Genomic DNA, 19,178 nt, shown 5'->3' on the forward strand with positions numbered 1-19,178 from the left:
ACCCTGAAGCTTATCCTGAGGTTCTTAATGCACAATGATGGATCTAAATGGTATTTACACTGAAAGAGTTCACAGGCCTTTGGCCCCCAAAACTTTCCTATTGGTTGTGAGCCTTAACAGATGTATTCTTCATGTTCACACAGGAGAAACCATCTCACACAGAAAGAGAAAGAAAAATCGGTCTTGCCAAGTGAGATCCATTTAACAAAATATTAGATAAAGAATTGCAAAGCTACTACTGGTGAGGTGAAGAGTGACTCATTGAAATGATAAAGACATGACAATATGAACTGGAAAAACTTGTCAGTGTTGAATAAATTCCCCCCTTGTTATTTCTCTGGAAGAAGAGAACTATTGGTTCCAAAAGCTTCATGAATTATAGAACTTAATAAATATTCTAGGGCATATTTTTGAATGGAAGTATCATGCCATCTTTCATGAAGTGATCTGTAATTCATGAAGGAATTGTGTGATGATGTCAGATGCTGTTTTCCTGTGGTTCTTAGACAGACACATAGGTAGAGTATCTGAAAACAACTCATCCACTCAAGCTCAACAACAAATGGTTTGTGCTGCCTTAGGACTCCTTTTCTGCTGTCTATGAGGGCCAAGAAAGAAAATTACAATGGATCACGTAGAAGGAGAGTAAGAATGAGCTCTGAAATGGGCAGGAATAATCAGAAGGAACAGAATGATAATTAACTAACATAATTGTTTGTCATCACTTGGACAATTATATATCTCAAAACTATATTTCTCAAAGTAATTGGATTTTTTTTATCCCATAATTTATATTCAATTTGTAAGAACTGTGCATAAAATGAGAAAATTATTTTGGATTAGTGAAACCAGATTGTTTTGAAATAAATATTCAAGAAATACATTTACCACTCTAGGAAAAATCAGCTAAAGTGGGATTTTTCTAAAGACTTAGCAACAAAGATGGTGATAAAAAATATGCTATATCTCTGATTTCCCTAAATGTCTCTCAAAAAATAACATGAAAATTGCTGCATGTAAAGAACGCTTTGTGTTTCTTGGAAGTCACCATCCATGTTCCAAGGGAGACAGTATGGAAATCACAAATTGGAGTTAGATGTGAAAGGAAAAGAAGATACTCAAGGCCATAATTTTAACATCCTCTCTCTTACAGAGCTCAGAGTGAATAAAATGTCCTTTTTTGCAAGCCAGGAAGAAACATTTGATATTTTGGGCATTAAACTCTTCAAATTCATATGACCACTAACAGAGATGTTATGTATATAAGACAGTCATAACTGGGAAACTCATTTTGTTTTCTACAAATTTCAAGACTTTTTTACCTTCTATAGTTGACATTTCTGCTTAAGAATTGGATAAAAAAGTTTCATGATATTTTACTGGTTTATTGGTTTTATTTGGCAGGGAAACTGTTAAAGGGAAAGCAGAATTATTTCAGTACAATAAGTCTGACTTTACAGAACATTTTGATTTCATTATACAGGGTACCTCTGACTTTGAAATTTAATGAATTTTTCCCCCTTTCATGCATTCTATCCAATCTTGAATTGGTAACTGCAGAACACAGTTTTCCTTCCCTTGGTGAAGTGGAAATAAACATATAGTTTATTAGTTTATTAATAATCCAGACACTCAGTGATTGTATACCCAAACCAAATTTTCTGAAGCCTGCTATGGTTTCCTGTAATGGAGCAGTGGTCTCTCTGAGCCTTGCCAACTTTCTGAGACACAGACCAGAGTTCTGGCAAAGTGAACTGTGACTGAATTATAATGAGTGCCCCAAGATTTTTTTTTTTTTTATAATGAGTGCTGCAAGTTTTTGACCTGTTCCATGGCCACAGTTTAAACTATTTTAAAAGGACCCCACATTTTTATGGAAGACCTTTGGATATTTCTTGTTTGCAGTGTGCTCTGACTAGACTTCTTCCTGGTGTTAATGCCAAATTTCATCTCACATTTGAGCTGGGAAATGTTATAAATACTTGAATGATTTCTCTTTGTGGCAGAGATTTCTCCCAATGGGATTTTTATAAGTAGTTGTAGTCAGTTAAATGCTTGGTATAAAAATAAAAAAAAAAATATTTAAAAACAGTGTAAAGGTGTTTGGAACCCACCCTCCAGAGCTAGCAGATGATGCCAATTAGCAGTAATTTCTTCCTCTGAGCTTCTGGGAATGGCAAAATTAACATCACTAAGCTGAACACCTTACCTAGATTTTTTGCACATTTTGAGCTTCCTGTCAGCAGTCAGGATTTTTAATTTAAAAGACTTAATAAATGCTGAATTTTTTTTTTTAAAAGACCCAAGAATGACCCTTGTTCTGTGCTAAAAGTTCCTGGAGCTACCTGCCATAGGAGTGATTTCAAATATCCAGACCTGCAGAGAGATTAAGTAGCCTCTCTTCTGTTCCAGCATCTCATTTTTTCAGCACATGAATATGCATGCAGATAGAAGCAAAATTAACTGTGTCATTAAAACAATTAATTGAGACTACATGCCAAAAAAGAGAAAGGAACTCCACAGTGGTTACAGGGAAAAATAGGTCACTTTGGCCAGCAGGTTCAGTTTTCATTTCTGACCTAATTAAAAAATATTTTGCTGAGAATAACTGTTACTTGCAGATTAGCAATCCAATATCATAGGTCTTTCAATTAATTATTTATGAAGGATATTTCTCTTCTAGGTCATACAACATGGGATAAATCTCAACTTCAGTGACGTGTTAATGAGCAATGCCAGAACATGTATTGATTCATCACTTTCATTTAATGACTTGGAAATGTTTAATACTCCCAAAGTATTAGGAATGCTCCACCATCCCTCTCTTCTCAAATTTCTAATATGTTTTGAGGAAAGGAGCTCAAAACTAGGAATCAATATCTTTAAGAAGGCTTAAGCAGAAGTTGAGTAACTTTTCAAGGTTAAATATGACTGACCAGATTATACAATAGAAAATGTTCTTTTTCATTTTATATTTACTTAACAAGAAATTACTTACACTGTATGGATTATAACAGAAACATTATAGGAATAAAACTGGCAGGTATAAGGAGGTGTTATTGTACAGATACTTTTGCATTTATTGACTATCTTGAGGGAATACCTTCTAACTGGATAACTGGAAAATGCTGACATAAATAAAATCACCAGATATTTACAGTAGCTTTATATTTACTCCCACTGTGTATAAATTTAGTGAGGGTGCTTAGTTATTAACATATTAATTATATTTTTCCCATATACCCTTACATATGCATTGTCTTCTCTTAGAATTATTATATAATAATTTATTATCTTGTCATAAAGCACCAATACCTAATAGAATTTTCTCTTGACTTCTTAGAGCAGTGAATGACAGAATTTTATGTTTCTAATAAAGGTGAAGGAACAGTTTTAATGTGTGTTTTTCATCATCTTCTTAATTTCATTCTTGAAGAAAATGGGAAAAAAACTTATTTTATGAGTACTTTGGTGTTACAAAGTTTCAAGTTATTGTTTTCTAGAAGAACAGCAAAAAAAAGCATAAAACCAACAATAAATTAAAGCACGTATAAAATGGAATTTCTTGGACATATTTAAAAGACCAAAAATAAATTTGCAACAATTTTACAACTTTTTCTGCTGACTGCATAAAAAGTATATGTTCTAGTGGGTGTCTTTTGATCACTGTTCTAGTTATGGCTAGAAATTTTTTTCTTTTCATTTTTTCTTGTGCTGAAATTCACAAGATTAGTTTTGGCCTTGCTGGAATTTTTTACAAACTTTCTTGGGTTTTTGTGTTGTGTAGGACCTGAAGAGTTGTATGGATTTTATTCTCAATCAAAATCAGTAATAAATCAGGCCAATCTCTGCTCAAAATTTGTGAAATCTAGACGTGTAGAAGGTGAGGAAATGAGTCAAGAGCCAGCTGGAATCACTTACCCCTGTCAGCCAGTTCTCCCTCAAGGGTGGGACTACCACAGAAATCTAGCCCTAAAATACTATTTGGTATTGCCACATTACTTTCACTAGAAATATTTTAAAAGGCATGCACCACAAGCAATAATGATTTCACCAGTCGTAGATGGGTACCTGAATCTCAGGTATCTCCAAACAAACAGTTTGATTTAACTCTGAACAAAAGATCTGTAACAGGAAGAAAAGGTCCAATGTCCAGCTGTGACTGCAGCAGAAGTCACTGCAGGCCAAGTACTAACACCAGGACTGCAATTTGCACAGGAAAATCTGGTTTAAAATGGTAAAACCTTTGCAATTAATCAGTATTTATTCCTTTAGTACTGACAGTTTTGTTAAAAGTTAATCAAGATGTTGCTCCTAGCTCTAGTAAATCTACTTTCCTGAAACTTAGGTTTTAAAGGATCATTGTATTTGTCATTTTCTTATAACCAACATCATGTATCTATGTATCTGTATATATCTATCCATTTCAATATACAATTTAAAATTAATCTGTTTATAACAAAATTTCATCTTGATAGTTACATTTGTGGCTAAACACCTTTTTATTTAGTTTTCAGTTTTTTCATTAAAATCAGCTATTATTAATTTAATTGCAGAAAAAAACAGGATAAAATCAAGATGTTCAGCATCTCTATTTTCATAGCTTACAGCAGAAAAAACCCTCAGAACTCACAACTTTTTTCTCATAATTATAATGTATTTATTTGGTGAAATTTTTCTATTTTTTCACTGGTTTTCATTTTTGTAGTAAATAAGATGAAATGTTTTTCATTTACACTTATTCATTTGAAACTAAAGGACAAATAGAGGGAAAAATACAGGAAGGTTGGTGCATTATGATGCAGTATTATGATGAATACTTTTTAAGAAAAATAACAATTGCAACAAATAAAACAATTTAAAAAAGGCTAAAACCTCCAAACAAACCGTGGTGAGAGAAAATGGAACCAATTTGCACCCATTTAGTCTCTATTTTTAAGGACCAAGAAAAGAGCTCAGTTAATCACTTAATCCAAACTGATTTTCAGAGCTTGGTTTAGGCTGCTCGGAGCTGTTCCAGGTTGCAGCTCAGGGGATGGAGCAGGCAGAGCCTCCTTGGGAAGCTGCAGCCCTGCCCAGCCCTGCTCTGCCCTGCTGTGAGAAAACCTTACCAGCAGCTCCCCTGTCTCTGCTGTGAGAGAGGAGCAGCTGGAAGAGGGATATGGCAATATCTTTTTACAGAACTGAAGTGTGCTGAAGGCCACAGGAGAGTGCCATCTCAGTTTGGCTCCTCACACATCCTAGGGACAGATCCTGAAAGTGCTGGGCAGGCAGAATGCAGGAGCCACTGGAAACAATTTTGTCTCAGAACAAAAGGTTGACTTAAGCTTTATACTATCACCTGTAGTAGTGGCAAATAGCTGTTTTCAAGGGCACTGTGTCCTGGTTTTCTTTGATAGAAACAATATAATTAATATGTACAAGAATTATGTTCCAAACATTAAGACTAGATCTGAAAGACTTTATATGCTAGATAGAAAAGCTAATCAAGATGAAATTTATGACCTGGTGACCATTTAATCAATGACTTATAAAGCACTTTCCATTGTATCTTCAATGTATAGACCAAAATTCTGTAGAATATTTGTAGTGCATTAACTTACCAAAATATCTAAAGTGATCAACTTAAGGAAGCAAAGAGAAAACTTACCAGGTTTGTGATTAATCAAAAGGACAAGCTCAGTTATGAAGTCTTAATTCTGCAAGTAAGAAAACTCTTTAGGTTTTGCCCTTTTAGCATTATTTTAGCCATGCTACTTAAATTCCTGTGCAATTATAAACCACATTTTGTCAATAACAGATAGATTCAGGTCATTAAGTTTTAATTAATAGCACAGACTTATTTGCAATGGTTGAATACCATCAAAGTGACTTCTTATATCTACTGAACATGTATCAGCTCTCTAATTATTATTTTTTTATAAAGAAGTTTAGCACAGTTAGGCAATGCAACTTCACCATTATGACATCTTACAATATTATTTTAAAAATATGAGTGGTCACCAATTAACAAGTATTTTTTATTGATAATTTTCATAGAATTAGTGGTGATATATAACAATACAATTTCAAAATAACACAGCAATGAAGACCATTCACTTCAAGAGAATCTAATTAGTAATAATAAGTATGTAATAAAGGATTGGAGTAAGAATGTTTACCTGAAAGACAATGAATAGTTCCTGTGAATTTGCATAGAGTTGCATTAAATTATGCTGTATTCACAGAGCTATGAATCTGTAAAAAAGATTGATTCCAAACATACTGCAAAATTTTTATATTTTGCTAGAGTTTTATGCTTCAAACTGTATTCAGGTACTGGATTTCAAACACATTTTACAGACCAATATGATTGTGCTTAATTTTCAAGAGTGCTCTAGTAGCTTTCTAGAAGTTAGACACATGAATAAATATGTTCAGAATTCAGCTGAAAAATTACACAAACACAGCCTATACTTTTATATTAGTGCAGGTTTTCAATCTTTATGACTTAATATTTCTATGCATGAGATTAAAACATTAGTTAAGAAGAAATCCCTGTTACTTCTACTGTGTTACTCTATTCTTCTACATTGTCTTGGCAATGGCTGTAGTATAAAATGTTTACCCTCACTTAGGACACCAGTGGAAGCTGCTTACTACCCTCTGTAGAGAGGTAATATTATCATTTTACAGCTAGCTAAAACCACAGTAAAAGTCAACTTTATTTTGTCACTCTTTCCCTTCTCTAGAGTGATCTTGTGTTGAGAATTAAGTAGTCTGTTAAATTTATTGGAAATCTGTTTATAAGAAAACAAGACTTTATAAAATACTTGACTTAGTTTGGTAGCAATTAATATTTTTCAGTTTTACATAGGATAATTTCAGTAAACTGATTATTTTATATTTAATTTCTGGAGTTTAAGGTAGAGGAAGGAGAACATCTATCATGGAAATGAATATGGTTTTGTTTAAATCATTTATTAAAATTCTGACCCAGAGAGGGAGTGTACTTGTCCTTTTATAATTATGTTCCCAGCATCACAGCATACTATAGACACCATTATAATCTGAGCTCTCATTAAGGTTATGGTTGAAAAATAATGGATTTAATGAATAGAATTCAAAATTTGAAGCTATTTGAAATTTCTTGGATATTGAAATGCACTCTTCAGGGAAAAACACCCACCTTTCCTGGAAATGATTTCTTGCCATTTAACTGATGCTGTAAAATATAAAAGGAATAATACCTGAAATAACTTTCTAAGGTTTAGGATACTTAAGGTTCTGTTCTTATATTTTAGAAACAGCAGTCATGTCATTTTTTATTATTTTTTGTTTATGGTTTCAATTCCTCAGGCTCCAGGCTCTGCTGCCATAACTTTCAGAAATATTTTGCTAAAAGAGCATAAGATATGAGGCATTGTTACCCAAGAAAAAGTCATAGCTCTGGCTTATTCTTGGAGGAAATGAATGGTAGTAAAACAAAGGAAAGGACATGAAATGGATCCTGATGGTCATTGTTTTCTAAATCCCTAAGGCTGGGTCTAAGTATGAAATGTGAGGACAGCTCAGGGCCCCTGTGTGGCTTGGCTCTGTACAGGCATCCTCTGTGCACCTGTGTGTCAGAAGGGAAGCGCGCGCTGGGCTCTGTGCACTGGGCCATGGCACAGCCTGGCAGCTCTGGGAGCAGGACATTTGCAATTCAGCCAAGTGCTGAAGGTGCACAGCTTACCAAGCAGGCGTGGGCTGAGTGACTGAGGTGAGGTCTGGTGCACAAAACTGTAATGTGCTGAGTAAATGTTCCCTAGGCAGTGTTTGGGAAGAGTTAAGCAGGGCTGAATAGAGCCAAAGAGGGCATTAAGAGCAGCAGACTCCAGCCAGTACAGGACACTGGATGTTAATGATGGAGAGCTGCAGGTTTCACAGCTTCTCCTGGTTAGGTGTCTCATAGAAAGGCATGAGAGAAATCATCCATGACATGAGAAATGCTCCCTGTTTCATGGGGCTTCCCACTGGGACAGATGCCAAGGTAGAAGAATATGTCTTACAATTCATTTCTCTCCTAGGCCTCATTCAGAATTTTTGGTAGGCACTCTCTGAATTCAGGAACTGCAGCTGAGAAAAAGTACAACTATTGCATTTTTTAAATAACTTTTGACAGAAAGTAATGAACTATAATTACAGAACAGAATAAAATAGAATTAAATGAAATAGCATATCACAGCATAGCATAGCTTAAGTTGGAAGGACATCCAAAGACCTGATCCAAACTTTCACAGGAAAGGTGGCCTAAATATTGGCCCAGTACTGGCAGGGGATTCATACATACCTCATCCTATCTAAGGACTGGCCATATGTGCTTGGGAAAAATAATTATTATGCCCATATTGCTGCTGGGTTATTTTATTTGTTTGTTATTGAGGAATTTAATACCTCTGTCTTTTAAAACACACAAATTTGCTTTTGATGGATTTTGTGGGAGCCAGGGGAAGTGTGCTTTTTGGCTACATCTATGTGGGGTATGTGAAAGCTGTAGGCCTTTATGATGGTTTTCATGTTGAAACCAGATTAATTACGGTTCTTGTGTAACTGAGAAGCAGCACTCAAGGTTTGAAGACTGCTCTAAATACAGATTCCTATATTCAGTCACACAATATTTAGATTACAGGTTTTCAGAGACTTAATTTTTGAAATTAGTTAGACAAAAGTGAAACTGCTCGGTAAATGCTTAAAACTATCTGATTATATTTGTAATTCCCACTTGTGTTCAACCCATTTCAGTTGCCCCTTCTGTCCTAGTATGTATCTGATTTCATCTGTGAGTGCTTGGATAACTGTAATATGACTGTACATCTGCCTTGATTTTCTTAAGTGTTTTACCTCAGCTTAAGAAATTGTTCTGATGTGGGGGTCAAGAGACTTTGAAGAGCCAGGCTGCCTGTAAAGAGAACTGCTCTCAAAACCCTACTACAGCTGAAGGTTCAGTTTCATTTTGAATTGTGAAATTCTAGTTTTCTTTATAATCATACTAGGCATTTGTTGTTTATATTATCTTGTGGTAGTGTCCCACAAGTGCATTATATGTTAGCCTGGATTCTGTAACTCAAAAGTATGTGTGCTGAAAAACCCTCTCCTTAAGCACAGGAGACTCAGACTGGCAGATACAACAATGCATATGCAGAAAAAAAAGAAAAATGCCTGCTGATCTTTCAAGTAATATGATAATATGTTCCAGATACAGAAGGCAAGATTAACATTTAGAAAGAAATTCAACAGTATCTTAAATTAATAGAAATAAAATCTTCAGACTTTAATATTTAATACATAGCAACATTCTCCACTGGTAATACAGCAGTGATAATGAACAGCTATAACAAATATGTAATTTTTTCCCCCTTTACAAGAAAGGTTGCAATCTCTGCCTCTCTTTCGCTTTTGCTTTTGTAGCATGTCATGTAGTCTGTATAAACTCTATTTAGAGAGATAATTTACCACAAAATTTTTCACAATGTAAAAGGTTACTTATTCACACAAAGTCAAGCATTAAGGCAGAAAATGCCTGTTTGAATGAGATTTTTTAAATTTTCTGTATAATGTCATATTCTCTGTAGTACAGGAGGAAGTAAATGGTGTTAGAAGCAGTAAAACTCATTTCTTATTATTGCTCTAATTCTGACCTTGGCTTTTTGTTGAACAGCCCCCCATTTAAATTAAAGGATACAAAATTAGAAAGTGAATATACTCCTCAAATTAGGGAACAAATGCTTAAGAGATACTTAAGAACTAGTAAAAAGGACTCTAATTTCCTGTGTTTTTCTGTCCTCTAAATGGAATTTTGAATTCTAACACTATACATAGCCATTGGGAATTTCAGACCCATAGAACTCTCTACCTTGTTTCAGGAAGTAGAAATAAATTTTGGTGATATTACAGCAAAAATGTTAAAACTACAAACTCTCCTATTAAAGACACAAACCATCATGATCCGTATCAATATGTAAGACAACAATAAGAATAGGAAATAATAAATTAAAAAAAAAACCAAAAAAAACCAAAGCACAGTATCCTAAATACAGAACTTTGCAGCAAAATATGCCGAAAACTGAAACTCACTCATCTTCCAAGGAAGTACATTGTGTTTTCCTCCTACTTGTAACTTTTCGAAAGGCCTGGATGTAGTACCATGTAGTCAGTTGTGCTAATGTCATGGGTTTATCTCAAATGACCCAGAGGACTTAGGTCAAAAAGAGAAAAAATAAGGCAGTGTAAGAATTCAGAAGGGTATAGTATCTCCCTCTGTCCCCAGGAATAATTGCAGAGGTGAAAACACCAAAGGGAAACAAATGTGTTAGTCTGATGGACATCAGAAGGTTAGTGCTTTTTTATAATCACACTTTCAGGCTGAGGGCACTGGTCTATCTGAGAAAATTATTAGCAGCTATATATTTAATATGTTTTATGTCAGCCTTCAGCACTTAACCAGCCTGTAAAAGTAGAGAAATCTTTCAGGGAAGAAACCTGCAGGAAAGCAGCATATGGAGAACAATTTGAGGAGTAGAAATTTAGCCTAAATAAAGGTGAGTTTCACTGCATAGATTAAAATACTGAAGTCATAATATCTGCATAGAGGATTTAATGTATTTCCCTGAGCATAGGCATCGTGCTGCCAGCATTTGGAGCTATGAGGGAGCTGCACCTTTCTGGAACAGGACTGGTATACCAGAGGGATACTCCAGGATATCTCTGATGGTACTATATACCTATGTGTAACTAAATTAATCTTCTAGAAGTTGCCCACATAAAAAACATTTGTCTAAACCATCATTATACCTAGTGGTGGTCAGTTGTTGACAAAATGTATGTCTGCTGTATGTTGATGTGAGTATAAGTGTAGGCTTTGCTGTCTGTGTTTAATAGCTACTTAGACACATAGGACATAAACAAGAACCTATATGTAGTCACCTAATTTAAGTGTCTTCATTCTTGAGCTGAATCCTTCCCTTTACATATGGAGATTTATATAAAGTACTGCTTGTGTCAGAATGTGAAATTCAAGACTTCAATGACACAGATAAAAGAGGACTTAAGATTGTCCTGAACTAAGAAATCTTCACATCTAAAAGATATATTCATCAATTTAATAGAGATCTAGTGACTTGATTTTAATTCTTTTACTTGAATGTAAAACAGATAATGTTTGTGGACTTCATTTGGATTTAAAAAAGCAAACAGCAAATAATTCTTCAAGTTCAACATAGCATTTCAAATATAAGAGTGAGCTCAAATCTAATGTTAAGTGACCTCTGATTTTTATGTGAGGAAAATATGTGTGCAACATTTTTTATTTACAGTGATAGATTTTTATGAATGACCCATTTAAACAAAAGCTTCTTGCAAGCCAAAAATAAATTGGGAGAATGTAGTGATGCTTATAAAAATGTTGTTAGGAAATTTCTGTTGTTTAGGAAATTTACAAGAGACCCCAAACAATTGATTGGGAAGTTTAATTTCATATGAAATGCAGAAGAATTACATGAACGTTTCAGAGCTGCTCATTTCAGACTCTCATTTTCCATTCCAGATACCTTGAAAACAGTCACAGTTCTGGGCCATCTCACCAGACCAATGCTTCAAACCTCAGGTTAAAGGTTGAAATGACTGAGTCTTACTTAGGTCTCAACTATGCCACATATTTTTGCTCTAATCAGTATGAGAATAAAGCACGATCCAGCATGATGAATACACCTGTACAAGAAAATAAAGCACCTGAATTGCACCAAAAACTTTTACTTTTTTTTTTTAATGAAAGGCAAAAAATGCAGTCAATAAGAGCAATTTGCCATAGTAACATAATTTTGCATTAATAAAATATCTTCATTGTGGATGTACTTTTCCTTTCTCCCTATGGAAGCAGTTATACTTCATGAAGCTAGTTTAATTTTCACTGGATGAAAGGGAGAGGGGCTGACATTAGCCACAAGGCAAATGGAGTAGCAGCTTTGAGTATCACCAATCAATATTTATGCCTGTGGCTACCATAAATCACTGGGGTAAAACCAGGCAGGTTTGGGTTTTCCACTAAACAACATGAGAGTGTCTCTTCTGAAGGGCTTCCCCAGCTCATCCAATTTCCCAGGTTCCAGGCTTTGGTGCTGGAAAACTAGAACTGAAAGCAGGGTTCCACTGAAATGGGAGCCCATGTTTGAAGTGACAAAGTGGTAAAAAATTTCTGGACTCTTCCTGTTCGACTGCTGTAGGAAACCTCTAAATCATACCCAAAGGGCAACATTTGCAGCAGCAGAGCTGCTTTGTTCCCCTGACTGAATCATTGCTCATTAGCCTTATCTTTAGTAGCAATTATCATTTCTCATGCTGTGCAGGCCCAGTGAATCTTAGGTAACGTGGCTTCAGGCAGGGTACAGGACTTATGCACACACCCTGTGGCAGATTTATTAAGTACAGGAGGATGAATCTCAAGGGCAACTCACAGAAACCTCAGCAAGTTTCTTTTACAGATTCCTTTTTAATGTTACCATTTGAATGGATCATTTTGCATATTGAGTCATAAATTTCCAAAAGATTATTTCATTCAAAAAATAAGAACAAGATAATATATGGAATTTTGGTGCCCAGTTATGCAATATACAGCAGTCATATTTTCTCATGTCAGTTTAAAAAATTCATAAATTTGCTGGATAGCATGGACATGGAGAAGCAGGGTGAGGCATTCTCACCTATGGATGTATCAGGGCTACCAACTTCATATAACTGCTTTTGCTTTGAATACTAGAGTGCCTCTTGGTGCTGTATAAAAATGTCCAGGGTTTTCCACTTGATAATTCATTCTGATTAGGTGTTTTTCTTTGAAATAAATTTTATTATTGAATTTTACAGGCTGTTTTTATTACTGCCATTAACAACCAATCCCATTCTTTCCCTCTCTTGTTCTTAATTTTCATTAAAAAAAAGCTACACAGGAGCAAAAGAATTCAAACACTAAATACATTTTTAAAAGTTTAAATTTGGAAACATAAAATGAAAAGTTAAAAAAATATTTGTAAAAAAGGTAAGCAATTGCTTTCTTATAAATTCCCTGACTGGAATAGTGACACCATGTTGCCCAACATTTATAGATTTATGCAGTAACTTTTCTTTCCAGTATGTTGCAGCTGTTTTCATGGCACCAGTTTCCTGCCTAGTATTGCTAATAGTGATTTTCATAGGTCACAAATATAGAAGAAATAAAAAAAATCTTCCAAATCCTTTAAAACAGACTAATTTATATGGCAGAATAAATGCAGCTACTGAACTTGTGATAGTTTTTATTTGTTATATTTTAGTGTTGAATTTTTGTGTGGTCTGGAAAAGAAATAGCAGAAACCTCTGTGACAAAATATGACTGGCATGTTACATGTTGAGGATGAAAAATTATTTCTATATATATGAATTCTTTCTATTCTGTGAAATATGTGAATTTGTGATAGAGAATTTGTTCAACCCAATTCAAAATAAAGGATGGAATGATATAAAGATTAATGAGAGGGGTAGAAATTTCATTGTTGGCTTTTTATTCAAGACAAAGTTGGTCCTGAATGTAATTGCATGGATAAAGAAAATCTGCCTTTTTGAACAAGTGATGGATTTTTAATTTTTTAATTTTTTTTTTTATCTTTTTTAATGCTCCTGATTGGTATTTTTTGGAAATTTCATTCCTGAAATAGGAATTCTCTTCTATGAACAAAGAGAGACATATTTTACCATGGAGAGTTGCCACCAAGTTACTTAAAGCACTGGGAATTGCTTGCAATTCTGTTGTGAAATGAAAAAATAGTTCTGAAACTATCACCTTAAAAAGGTGTAGACAGTAACTTATTCATAACCATTTTTGAGAACTGGTCAAAGAGGACAAGAAGGTTGCACTAGAGGAGAAGAAATCCCCAAGGAAAATTTTAACCAGCTCTGGCTTTTTGCTCCTAGAATCTCCTCAGGATAGTAACAGAACTGTGTGAATTGCAGGCAGTCCACCAGCCCTCAGGAACAGCAGAGCACAGCAGCAGAAGAGTTTATTTTGCTCCTCATCTTGACATTTCTTTTAGTATGAGAGTCAGGCAAAATACATTAACCATTGTTATAGAAATGAGTAAAGAAAATTATTCTTAGATATGCACAGGGGTCCTAACTGGGACACTCAGGTAGCATGAGACTTGGGTTGATAAAAGTCAGTGGTCATAATATCCCTCTGCCTCCATTTCTCTATTTTTTGCAGTGAAAGTCATGACTTTTATTTATTCCTCCTTAAAATTGTTACAATTATGACTTGACTAGTAATCACAGATGACTATGTAGAGCTAAAGGATTATGTAAATACAAACTTTTTTTCTTGTTATTGTGCTGTCTAATATGTTGTTCTCTCATCCTCCCTGCCATTAAGCTGCCATCAAATGCAGTTTGTACAATAAACGTATTACAACCTTAATCCATGCTGTTATAGCTTTAGAAGCCATAATAGTGTATCTTACTGGCTTTATAAATATACCTGGATAGCTAAATTCTAACTCTTTTTCTAATTAAAGTGAAGAGGGCCATAGTTTCCCTTAAGCTTTCTGGTTGTTTGTCAGCACAGAGCTTTCATGGGGTTAACTCATAAAGTAAAATTTTTTCTTAACACTGTCTTGGGAGCAGCATTCACTCCCAAGTAAGAGCATTTTCTCTATTAAACCCCTAGACCTCCCTTTATGCTTGAGATTAAGCAGAATCTCCTTTCTACTGGGGCTAATAATTCCTTTTTATCTAGAGGTAAATGCAACCCAAACACGATAAATAGCACCGGCAAAACAATGCAATGCCGGCTTATTGGTATGTTTATAGCCTCATACAAATGGATAGGTCTGCTCAGTTTTTAATTACTTCTGTTATTAAACCTCCCTTTAGAAGCAAAAACAGTTTTTGAAGAAAGAAACCAATGTTTAGCATTTCACAGCAAAAAAACCCTTCATCAATCACCTGACCTTTCTCAGCCTGCCTTGAGGTTACTTCAAAGAAAAAAGTCAGTGGGCAAAACTTGGAAATCTCAGATGTCTCCCAGTTCTATTCCTAATTCAAGATTTAAGATACCTAGAAAGGTTTCTGAATTCAGCTGACCATTTTCTGTGCAAGCAAAGAGAAATGGGAAAAAAATGTGAAAACGTCACAATAAATCTGCAAGACTTTTTCACCCTTTATTTTTAGGTTTCTTTGCTTTGTGGAAGGACAGGACTTTAAGTTTGCTTTCTCCCTTTGAGAGGTAAAAACTGCATTTTATAGCAGCCAGGGAAGCCCCAACAGGGCTTGGCATGCCCTTTTGTTGTGCTGCACTGGCTGAAATCCCTCCTCTGATTCAGAAAAGACCTTCAGTTATCTTCAAACCTTGCAGATAACTATTGAAAGGAAGGGAGACCATAAGAATGGTGACCAGAGACAATAATCTTACTAACAAGGGGTGTAGAAAGAGACAGACCTTCGCACTAATATGAAGACTGTTGTTAGATGTATAGTACTGCATTGAGGAGCATGAGTAATTTAACCTATGGACTATATTCCAGGCAAACTTTCATACAGTTCTCTATGTACATATTAATCAGCAGAAATCACGAGTCTCAGATTATTCACTTCATCAGATTAGTTTAGGACTTCATATTTAAAGTAGAAGAGCAGTTATATAGATTCTTTACAAATTCATTAGAATTTCACTTGTACTCACTGGTTTCAAAACTGCCCAGAACAAAAATGTTCAATTTGATTTCTGCACATATTTGTAGGACACAAGTTATGGTTTTTTGGTCTGCAAGGTGATACTATTGCTACTTAAATTGTGAATCTTTTGAAATGCAGGTAATAACTAATCAGCAGTTAATATTTGTTAAGTACATTGTTTCTCCTTTCTTTGACCTAAAGGAATTCTCTCAGTGAAAGCTTTAACTTAAGAATGTTTTAACTGAGAAAAACCCATTAGAGCAGACTGTAGTTAAGTATACTTTTGGCAGCTAAGATGGTGCAAATGATAGTTAGGAGAATCTGCAACACAAATCCCCACAGACTTATCCACAAAACTGCTGAAACAATGGAAATTCTGTCATTATGTAGCAATTCAGGCACTGCTCCAAATGGGAGAATTCCTTTCAAAGTGTGCATACTGCACCTGTATTAAGTTGATTATATTTTAAGAAATTTAGGTGATTGCTTAAAGCTGCTTGCTCAAAGTTAGCAGTATCGCATGAAAAGTGAGAGAAGATTAGTGAGAGAAGAAGGAGACTAGGACTTCCAAGCTAAAATGAACAGCAGAGTGGTAAGAGAGAGCAGGAAAGGAAACTGCTGTGCCAGGGAATGGCCCACAGGGAGTTCTCCAGAATCAGCTTTAATTAATGTTCCAGTCCACAACCCTTGTACAAAAGCTGAGATCTGATAGAGATTGCTAATAGCATAATGCTATCCTTTATCATTTTAACTCAAAGGAATACATCATGAATGAAATGAATGACATAAAAGACTGGAGTAATAGGAACGGCCCAAAGTATCGTAGTGTAAAAAGGCAAGGCCAGGAATGTATGGTTACTTAATGTAATCTCTAATCATAAAGTAGGTAATAGATTCCTGAGCAAGAGAGGGACCTTGGGGCAATCCCAGAAATAATGTCAGACATGAATATTTTGCAGCTATGGAAAAGACAAGTGTATAACCAGAATTTATCAGATATGTTTTCAACAGAGCGAGGGTATAACTACACAGACCAGCAAAGCCTCCTGTTAAAGACAATAGCTTTGCTTAGGAAATGTCATTTCAAATGGGAATAAGGGCAGAGAAGGGCTGCAAAACTGGTTATAGGGATACAGAACTTTTGATACCCAGTAAGTGTGAAAGGCATTGCTTCATTCAGCCAAACAAACCGGAGGCTGTGGAGGGAAAGAAGTGCTCTGTATAGTTAGAAGGATATATGTGAACTCTAAGGAAACTAAAAAAAAACAAACAAAAAAAAAGGAAACAAAACCATATATGCTATCTGAGCAGTACAACAAGTACACTTAAAATGGCACAGAATAATTTCTGATGGGAATTTGGATACTGGGTTTCAGGAAATACTCACAGAAGAGATGGAAGAAAAAAACAAACTTAACTGCTCCCACAGTGCTACAGCTGCCACCTGCAAGAGATGGCACTTGTTTTCTCTTGTGCCCATCAGGAAGTTGGGTGTACTCTGAGGGGCAGACATTTTCATCTCAATGTGAGAACAAGTAGGTGGGTACTTGATCAACAGGTGACATATCATATGGGTTAGTTTCTTGTATGTTTTAATACAGATTGAGGAGAAATTTCTGTGGAGATCAATCAGGTTAAGACGTAAACTTCTTCTTTGCTTCCCTCCTGGTATGAAACATGAGATATTTTCATGGGTTTTGCAAGTTGGAGATACTGCCCTGTAGCAAAAGTGAAAGATGGTCACAGGCCTATTAGCCAAATATGGCAAGATGATCCTGGTATGACCAGACTAATGTCTGGAAAGGTCTGTAAATTTAAGGCAGTCTCTACAAAAGAAAATAGTCCATTAAGGTTTCAGTGCCCACTACAGAAAAATAAGCCTCTAAAGTTGTTCTTTCTACACACTTTTAGCTGGTAAATTTATTTCTCAGTGACAGTTTACTTCCTCAGACATGAAAGTCAATGTCAAAAAATGCCATTTGAAATTTTTAAGAGTCCATTATAACTGCCTTTTAAGTTTCCTTGATTAGCACAGAAAATATGGAACAGCTATTAAACTGCTGTTCCCCTAATAAACATTAATTATAAGACAGCAGGTGATTAATCACTGATAATGAGCTATAGATGACTTTTAATGGTCAGCTAATAGTGTCATGGGCCTTTAATGCTGAAAATAATTAAAATTAATATCAGATTGTATGGTGAATACACATGCTAAAATGTGCTTACAGTTCAAAAAGCAGACAACCAAATATAGAAGGGATATCTTTCCCTGTGACCATGACTCTTTCTAGCTCAGTGCTCTAGGCACATGCAGGAGGGGAAACATTAATTATTGGTTTAAGGGCTGTTTGAGACAGAGCTTGGATTTGGATTATAATTTACAGCTGTTGTTTTTCCCACTGCAGGTGAAAGTCCTAACCAGCATTTTGCATTTTATTCTCCTTTGTTGTTGCTCCTGGCACTAGAAATCTTGAATTATAACATGGAGAGTGAATCCATAATGGCAAAGAAATATTTTCTATCACCCCTCCACTTCTGAAACAACCTATAGATTATTACTAAGGCACTCTCATGAAAATAGAGATGTGACTTGCAGTCTCTCCCTGCTTGCAAAGAAAATGTAATCCTGGCCTTTCCTTTCTAGATGGCTATAAGTGATTCTGCCCTGTAAGGTTCAGTCTTTAGGGGGAGAAGAGCAGTTCTTTAACTGAAAGAGAGTTACAGCCCTGAAAGAAGATCCAAAACCATCAACATTTTGCACCTTAAAATGAAATTTGCTTGTTTTCACTTCCTATCCTGCTGGGTCATGTCAATATCCTGGCATTCGCTTGCCTTCCTGCTGGGAACCAAACTCTCACACTACTTCTGGAAAGTTCTCTCTAGCCTGAGAGGTGCTCAGCACAGACTGCTTTGCTTCTTTAGGGCTACTTTTTCTCCTAAGACATGTCTAAGCTTTGTGTTCAAACAGGTTTTATCCATACTGAATAGTTCCTTCAATATGTTGTACCCCATACTGTGTTTGGCGTTGCTGGGAAAGTGTAAATTTGCCATGTCAGAAAGTGCATGAATGGTCATACAGCACGGGCAAATATAGGATGGTGCTTGACCCCATGTCCTGTCTCTCTTCACTTTCTATTGTAGTTAAAGTCTTTGGTACCTAATTTATGTCATTGCAGATTCTGGAATGTATTCTATGTATAGGGTTTACCAGGATGGTAGCAAAACATTTTTCTTTAAGGACCCTCTTCCATATTCATGGACAAATTAAGAATTCTAATGCTACAGCCATGTAGAAAATCTGATTGTTATAAAATTCAAAAGAATTTGGGGAATAAAATTTTCTAAACTTTTGGTGGGGTTTTGTGTTGTTTTTGTTTTGGTTTTAATTTTGTTTTTGCTTTTGTTTTTGGTGGTTTTTTGGTATGTAAAAGCTATCAATGAGTACTGGGTTTAAATGTCAA

At 35.3% G+C, this 19,178-nt stretch overlaps 1 protein-coding gene across 8 annotated transcripts in view; it reads left to right on the forward strand.

The window, feature by feature from the left end:
- The window catches only part of RALYL (RALY RNA binding protein like), a 374,493-nt gene that overhangs the window by 47,081 nt on the left and 308,234 nt on the right, over positions 1–19,178 (forward strand). The window contains exon 3 of one of the 8 annotated variants that reach the window (XM_077186838.1): positions 11,564–14,368. The exons of the other annotated variants lie outside the window; for them this stretch is intronic. The gene's annotated coding sequence lies outside the window, so the exon portion shown is untranslated. Of the gene's footprint in view, positions 1–11,563; positions 14,369–19,178 lie in introns of those variants that run through there. 8 annotated transcript variants of the gene reach the window in all.

The sequence above is a fragment of the Agelaius phoeniceus genome, chromosome 1 (genome assembly GCF_051311805.1).
Source record: "Agelaius phoeniceus isolate bAgePho1 chromosome 1, bAgePho1.hap1, whole genome shotgun sequence".
NCBI lineage: Eukaryota > Metazoa > Chordata > Aves > Passeriformes > Icteridae > Agelaius > Agelaius phoeniceus.